Here is an 8,784-nt window from a genome sequence, read left to right as displayed (position 1 = left end):
CCAATAACATATAAGGAAATCGAAACAGTAGTACAAAAACTCTCAAATAAGGGTAAACTAAGGCTGAGATCCTAGCGGACAGCCTGAGAGGTTGGGTTCCGACATCCATTGTGTAGTGGCTCTGATCTCAGCAGACCTCCAAAGAGTGCCCAGTTCTGGCCTCCCTCTGGCTTCTCTCTGACAGAGGGACTGAGAATGCAGGGGACTGCCTGATAGCCGCGGGGATCCTGCCTCAAGGTGGTGATGAGCTTCCCTTAATTGCACCATACCCATCCCCCTACCTGGGATTTTGTGAAGCCCCTCCTAGGGCCCCAGGGAAGATATGGCTTTGGTGGGCTAAGGCTGAGATCCTAGAAGAGAACCTAAGAGGGTGGACTCCTGAGAGCACCCAGATCCTACCTCCATGTGGTGAAGGAAGCCTAAGTGTACCTAACTGGAACCTGAATTGGGCTTCTATGGGTACTCCTGAATAGCTGATCTAAAGCCACCAGTTCCCTCCAAATTAAACCTGAGAGAACCTGAACCCTGTAACAACCAGGTTTACATTATGAATAAAGAAAGGATCTAGGCACACGGATAATACAAACAGAAGTACACTTCAACTTAATTCTCATATCAGAATCATAAACAACAAAAGAAATTCAACTGATTTATCAATGCAAACTATAAAAGCCAGAAGGGCCTGGACCAAAGTAATACCAGTACTATATGACAATAGATGCCAGCCCAGAATACTTTACCAAGCAAAAATGTTTAGTTGAGGGGGAAAGAAAAATCTTCCATGACAGGAAAAGCCTGAAAGAATATATGTCCAGCCCTTCAAAGAATACTTGAAGCAATACAGAGAGCTGAGTGAGAAACAACTATACCCCAGGGGTAAAGAAAGAAAGTAAATAAAGGTCTAATCGAGGAAATGAAAAATTAGACAGAGAACACAAACACCAATCAACAGACATCTTTTGAATATTCCACCCAAGCACCAAAGAATACATTTTCTACTCAGGATCCATGGAACCTTTTCAAATATTGATCACATACTGGGCCACAAAACAAACCTCAACAAATACAAAAAAATTGAAATAATCCCATGCATTCTAACAGACCACAATGCAGTAAAGCTCAAAATCAGTACTGGACAAAGCTGTACTCACTACATGAACTCGAACAACACACTGCTAAACAATTAGTGGGTCAAAGGAGAAATTAAGAAATAAAAGAATTCCTAAAATTCAATGAAAAGGACAATACAACACAACACAACCTCTAGGACACTTAAAAAGCAGTCCTAATAGAGAATTCTATAGCTCTAAGTGCCTACATTAAAAAACTTAGAAAGAACCCAAATAAATGACCTAACACTCAACTTTAGACCCTGGAAAGGCAACAACAAATGAAACCCAAACCCAGAAAAAGAGAAGAAGTAGCAAAAATTAGAGTAGAAACTAATGAAATAGAAACAAAGAAAACAATACAAAGAATCAATGAATCTAAGAGCTAGTTCTTTGAAAAGCTAAACAAGATAGACAGACCTTTAGCCCAGTTAACCAAAAGAAGGAAAGAGAAAATCCAAATCAACAAAATCAGAGATGAAAGGGGAAACATCACAACAGATAGCCAAAAGATCCAGTCCATTATAAGGGAATATTTAAAAAACTTATAGGCTACCAAATTTGAAAATCTAAAAGAAATGGATGAGTATCTAAAATCATGGGAACCACCAAAGTTAAACCAAGAACAGATCAACAGTTTAAACAGACTCATAACTTTTGAGGAAATTGAAACAATAATACAAAGCTTCCCAACTAAAAAAAGCCCAGGTGAAAATGGGATTATAGCAGAATTCTATCAGACATTTAAAGAAAACTGCCAACCAATACTACTTAAATTATTCAAAATGGTAGAAACAGAAGGAGACCTCCCAAATTCCTTCTATGAAGCCAGCATCACTCTAATACCCAAACCAGGTAAAGACAAAACCAAAGAAGAAAACTATAGACCCATATCCTTAATGAACAAAGGTGTAAAAATTCTTAAGAAAGTACTTGGAAACCGCATACAGACACACATCAAAAAGATCATTCACCAGAATCAAGTAGGCTTTATCTCAGAGATGCAGGGATGGTTCAACATACACAAAGTCAATAAATATCATTAATCATATAAATGGACTCAAAGACAAAAACCACATTGCCATCTCAATATATGCAGAAAAGGGTTTTGAAAAAATTCAGCATGCATTTATGTTGAAAGTTGTGGAGGGAATTAGACTGGAGGGAACATACCTCAACATAATTAAAGCTATATACGACAAACCCACAGCCAACATCATTCTAAATGGAGAAAAACTAGAAACATTCCCATTAAAATCAGGAAGCAGACAAGGATGTCCACTATCTCCACTCCTTTTCAACATAGTGCTTTAAAGTCTTGCTAAAGCAATAAGACAGGAGAAGGAAATTAAAGGAGTACTAATTGGAAAGAAGAGGTCAAATTATCACTTTTTGCAGATGATATGCTGCTATACCTAAGAGATCTCAAAAATTCCACCAGAAATTCCTACAACTGATCAACAGTTTCAGTATAGTGGCAGATTATAAAATCAATCTGTAAAAATCAATAGCTTTTCTATATGCCAATAACAAGTAATTGGAGAAAGAATACAGGGAAATACTCTCATTCACAATAGCTGAAAAAAAAAATCTTGGAATAAATCTGACCAAAGACACCAAAGAGCTCTACAATGAAAATTTAAATCATTAAAGAAAGAGATTGAGGAAGACAATGGGAGATGGAAGGACCTCCCATGCTCATGGATCGGAAGAATGACCATCTTACCAAAAGCAATATATAGATTCAATGCAATACCAATCAACAACCCCATGACATACTTCACAGAATTAGATAAAACCATTCTCAAGCTCATATGGAAGCAAAAAAGATCCCGGATAGCTAAAGCAACCCTGAGCACAAAGAGCACTGTTAGGATTACTATACCAGATATCAAAGAATACTACTGAGCTTAAAAACAGCATGGTGCAAAAATGGACACACAGATCAATGAAACATCATTGAAGATCCAAACCCGAGTACACACAATTTCAGCCACCTGATATTTGACAAAGGTGCCAAGAACACACAGTGGAGGAAATACAGCATCTTCAACAAATGGTGCTGGCAAGGCTGGATCAATGCCTATGGAAGAATGAAACTAGATCATTATCTTTCACCTTGGACAAAAGTCAACTCCAAATGGATCAAGGACCTCAGTGTGAAACTGGAAACATGGAACTTATTGGAAGAAAATATTAGTAGTGACTTACAGAACATAGGTATAGGAAAGGATTTTCTAAACCTGACAGAAGCTGCTCAGGAATTAAGGTCAGCAATCAAGAAGTAGGACCTCATTAAACTAAAAACTTCTGTACAGCAAAAGAAACAATCAAAAAAGCGAAGAGAATACCCACAGAATGGGAAAAAAAATCTTCAACAGTGACACATATGACAAGGGTTTAACATCCAGAATATATAAGAACTCAGAAAACAAAGAATTGAGAAACCAAATGATTCGATTAAAAATGGGCTAAAGATCTAAACAGAGAGTTCTCAAATGAAGGAATAAAGATGGCTAACAAACATCACAAAAAATGTTCAACATCATTAGTAATTAGGGAAATGCAAATTAAAACCACCCTTAGGTATCACATTACCCCAATTCAGACTGTCTACGATCAAGAGAACAAATGATACCAAATGCTGGTAAGGATGTGGAGAAAGGGGAATGCTCATTCACTGCTGGTGGGATTCCAAACTCATGCAACCTCTATGGAAAACAGTGTTGAGAACTCTTTAAAAAGCTACAAATGAATCTGCCATATGACCTGCTTATACCGCTCCTTGGCATATACCCAAAGAACTCATCCTATTGTAGAGACAGTGGTGCAACTATGTTTGTTGTGGCTCTTTTCACAATAGCTAAGAGATGGAAGCAACCTAAGTGCCCCTCAACTGAGCAGTGGTTAACAAAAATGTGGTATATTTACACAAGGAGTTCTATTCAGCAGTAATAGAAGATGAAATAATGAAATTTGCAGATAAATGGATGGATATAGAGACCGGTATATTAAGTGAAGTAACACAGACTCAGCAAAACAAATGACATATGTCCTCCCTCATATGTGGATCCTAGCACCAAATTATTTTAAATTCCAGGTCCTTTTAATAGTGAGATATTATACAGAAATCCCTTTTGCATGAAATAACTACCATCATCACTACTTCAGTTGAGCCTGCTCGCTAAACATTGTCACAATGTGGCTTGTTGACATTTGTGCTCATTCATTAAAGGAGGCCCCTTCAGGGTCATTGGACCTCACCGTGTTATCCAGCTACTTTTCCCAGACAACTGAATGTAATTTGACCCTAATCACACATGGCCTCCTGGATTTGGGAAGGGCTAAAGTATGCAATCTGGGGAAGGCTAGGAAGAAAAGGCATGACCCATACTGGAAAGTGCTTTCCAATGTGCATAACCTCAGGTCGTACATACACCGCAGCACCCCCTCAGTTATCCTGGCAAGTAAGCTCAGTAAATTAATTGATTTCCCAGTAAAACTTTAATCAAGAATTGGCTCAACACTAGAACCTTGAAAGGGAATAAGCATTGCTTAAGCATCCCCAAGAAAAGGAATCTCACAACAGGTGGAAAATTTATTTGTTAGTGCTATTGTGTTTCATAATTATTTAAAAAACCTTTAATCCCAGCACTTGGGAGTCAGAGGCAGGCAGATCTCTGTGAGTTAGAGGCCAGCCTGATCTCCATAGTGAATCCAGGACACCTGGGACTACAGGGAGACCCTGTCTCGAAAAGACCACAAAAAAAAAAAAGAAAAAAGAAAAGAAAATGGGAATGTAAAAGATGTTAAAAGGATATGGGAATGGAGATATTTTCTAAAATAGAAAAAATGAGGAAGCCTAAGCAAGTGATGAAGGTCTGTTTAGGTTTGTTATGATATATAGAGGATGAGAAAAATAGTATACTCATAATCTTAAAATGTCTATGGCCATAGATTAGTCAAGTAGTTTTAGGAACAAAATATATATATCTAGCCAAGGTTTATGTGAGAATATTTGTTCTTTTCATCCAAGCCTAATCCACATAGCACATGATAATTAAAAGTACCAGACTGGTAGAACTAACCTTACAGGATGTTTAACAGCCATTGTTTGAGGCCTGTACTACTACCACATTCAGAGACAGTTTTTGCCCCTTGCCCTCCAGTCAACTAACTTTCAGGGGACTATGGAACATCTCTCAAAATGTCCTGTAACTGTGGTGAGTCACTTGTTCTCTTGTTCAGGGAGGTTGTGGAGACTCCACGAGATGGACTTGAACCAGTGTCCAGTCTACAAAGAGGAGGGTCAACTAAGAGGAAGCATCTCATTCATGATTTCAAGTGAAGCCAGACATGGTTGAACAGGAACTTTGACACACCTTCACATAGGTGGAACTGGTAAAAGAAAGGAGCCAGGAACTCCTCCCAAGCCCATGTGACCCCTGAGCAACAGATCCTCAAATGACCTTAAGTGTAAAAATAAATTGATTTATTTAGGCCAACTGTATGGTCTTAAACACTCAAAAGGAAGGTATAACCAAAGAGTAAAGTAATCAGTATGTTTCTTTAAGAGTTCAAGGGATTACATTTTCCATACATTAAGCTTAAGTCTATATAAAAAGTTATTTAGACAATTATTTCTCACTGATGATTTTGTTCCTAACCAGAAAGTGCTGCTCAGATATAAGACTTCAAATCTTGGTCTCCAGTACTGTAGTGCCCACCTGTAGCTAAGAAAGACAACCAGTTATTGTTCTAAAATTATGGATAAATTTGTTTTCTCCCCCTATCTAGAAGCCTTTGAGAGGGAACTGACACTGATTCTAACCACTCCAATAACTATCAAAATATCTGAAAGCAAATCCTGAATTTATCACTCTAGAGTCCAGCCTTGGAAGACAAAAGAAAAATGAGGAGGAATCCAATTGAGGGATGCTTTTGGAAGCCCTTGTCAAGACAGTCCAATGGACTCTCATATGAATATTTGGAAAATTATCCTGTTCTGACATTTTTCTAGTTCCCTGTCTAGAACTTGTAATGCTAATGACTCTTGCCTTTACTTCTCCTTCACATCTCTTATTCACGATTCAAAGACTTTCTTTTTCTCCTTGAGATAAGTGTTATGCAATTTGGGAGTCTTTTAGATAGACCCACTGAAGGGGTACTCCAGTTGCCTCACCCTGCATCCCCGTTCATCATGGAAGAAGCCAGAGAAGTCTCTGTCCCAATTCCCTAATGTCAATTTGGGTAACTCTTCAGAGGATGGTGTGATAAGAATAGGAGGTAGGAATTGGCTGGGCAGTTAGGGTAAAACAAACAAACAAACAAACAAACAAACAACAACAACAAAAAATAAATAAAAGTTAAAAGTTGCCAATTTCTTTTCTCAAATTCACAATGTCCTTGTGCCTCTTATCAGCCTACTCCACTCCAAAGTCCATATGTGTCAAAAATATTTGGGAGCTTTTACCTAATGTTTAAAAGATTTTAGGGTTACCTCTTCATAAGGGGTAATGTTAGAGTAGCCAAAACACCATAAGAAAATTAAGGAAGAAGAAAGAGTACATGAAGTTATCAGAAAAAAGTGATGGGGAGATATTGGAGGAGTTGGAGGGGAGGGAGTGGGCATGGGTTTGATCAAAACACCTTATATGCATGTATGAAATTCTCAATAAATTGTTCATTAAAGTGGCGGAGTCTGGAGAGGACTCGCAGACATGGCACCTTGAAAGGGAAAGGAAAAGAAAGAAGAACAAGTCATCAGCCTTGAATCTCAGATGGCTGAAGGAGAGAACGTATTTGGGGTCTGCCACATCTTTGCTTCCTTCAATGATCCTTTTGTCCATTTCACTAATCTTTCTGGCAAGGAAGCCATCTGCTGAGTGACTGGTCGAATGAAGCTGAAAGCTAACCAAGATTAGTCTTCTCCATATGCTGCCATATTGGCTGCCCAGGAGGTTGCTCAGAGGTGCAAGGAGCTAGGTATCACGGACCTGCATATCAAACTGCAGGCCACTGGAGGTAACAGGACCAAAATCCCAGGGCCTGGAGCCCAGTTAGGCCTTAGAGCTCTTGCCCACTCAGGGATGAAAATTGGACAGATTGAAGATATCACTCACATCCCCTCTGACAGCACCTTCAGGAAGGGTGGTCGCCTTGGTCACACTGTCTGTGAATAGGACTTCTCAGATTATTTTTTGTTAATAAGTTGCTTCCTGTAAGATTTTTCATTTGAACCCCCCCAAAAAAACCATAAAACAAAACAAAACAAATAAACCAAACTCCCAAATAAATAAGGACATGTCCAGATGGATTTAAAGCAGAATTCTACCAGACCTTTATAGAAGACCTCCAACCAATACTACTTAAATTATTCAAAATTATAGAACTGAGGGAAAACTGCCAAATATCTTCTATGAAGCCAGCATCACTTAAACACCAAAAGCAGGTGAAGACACAACCAAAAAAGAGAACTATAGACCCATATCCCTAATGAACATAGATGCAGAAATTCTCAACAAAATACTTGCAAACTGCATACAGACATACATCAAAAAGATCATTCAACATGATAAAGTAGGCCTTATTCCAGAGATTCAGAGATAATTCAATATATGTAAGTCAATAAACATCATAAATCATAGAAATGGACTCAAAGACAAAAATACACATCATCATCTCAATAAATGCAGAAAAAAACTTTAAAAATTCAAGTGCATTCATGATAAAAGTTCTAAAGGGAATTGGACTGGAGGGAACATACCTCAACATAACTAAAGCTATATACAATAAACCCACAGTCAACATAGTTCTAAGTGGAGAAAAACTGGAAGCACTCCCATTAAAATCAGGAACCAGTAAGGATGTACACTATCCCCACTCCTTTTCAATATAGTGCTTGAAACTCTTGCTAGAGCAATAAGGCAAGAGAAAGAAATTAAAGGAGTACTAATTGGAAAAGAAGAGATCAAATTATCCTTTTGGCAGATATGATATTATATCTAAGACATGTCAAAAATTCCTCCAGAAAAATCCTAGAATTTATCAAAACTTTAAGCAAAGTGGCAGGTTACAGAATCAATCTACAAAAATCAATAGTCTTTATATATACCAATAAGAAGCAATTGCAGAAAGAGGACAGGGAATCCCTCCCATTCACAATGGCCTCAAAAAATATTTTGGAAGAAACCTGACCAAAGACATCAAAGATCTTTACAATGAAAATTTTAAATCTTTAAAGAAAGAGGTTTCAGAAGACACCAGAATATCGAAGGACCTCCCACTCTCATGGATTAGAAGAATTAATATTTTGAAAATGACCATCCTACCAAAAATAATATATAGATTCAATGCAACCCCCCCAACAAAACCCATGACATACTTCATAGAATTAGAAAAAAAAATCCTTAAATTCATATGGAAGAACAAAAGAACCATGAGAGCCAAAAACACCCTGAGAATAAAGAGCAATGCTGGGGGATTACTATACTAGATCTCAAAAAGTATACTACAGAGGTCTATCCATAAAAACAGCATGGTACAGGCACAAAAATAGACACATATACCAAGGGAACATGTTTGAAGACACAAACACGAGTACAGGCAATTTGGACCACCTGATATTTGACAAAGGTATGAATAACACACAATGGAGGAAAGACAGCATTTTCAA

General features: G+C 37.9%; 1 pseudogene; it reads left to right on the top strand.

The window, feature by feature from the left end:
• The first annotated feature begins 6,829 nt into the window (after positions 1 to 6,829).
• LOC108491205 lies at positions 6,830 to 7,291 on the top strand (annotated as a pseudogene).
• The last annotated feature ends 1,493 nt before the right edge of the window (positions 7,292 to 8,784 follow it).

The sequence above is a fragment of the Nannospalax galili genome, unplaced genomic scaffold, assembly GCF_000622305.1.
Source record: "Nannospalax galili isolate Female #2095 unplaced genomic scaffold, S.galili_v1.0 scaffold298, whole genome shotgun sequence".
Lineage (NCBI taxonomy): Eukaryota > Metazoa > Chordata > Mammalia > Rodentia > Spalacidae > Nannospalax > Nannospalax galili.
This window is presented reverse-complemented; position numbering and strand designations above follow the sequence as displayed.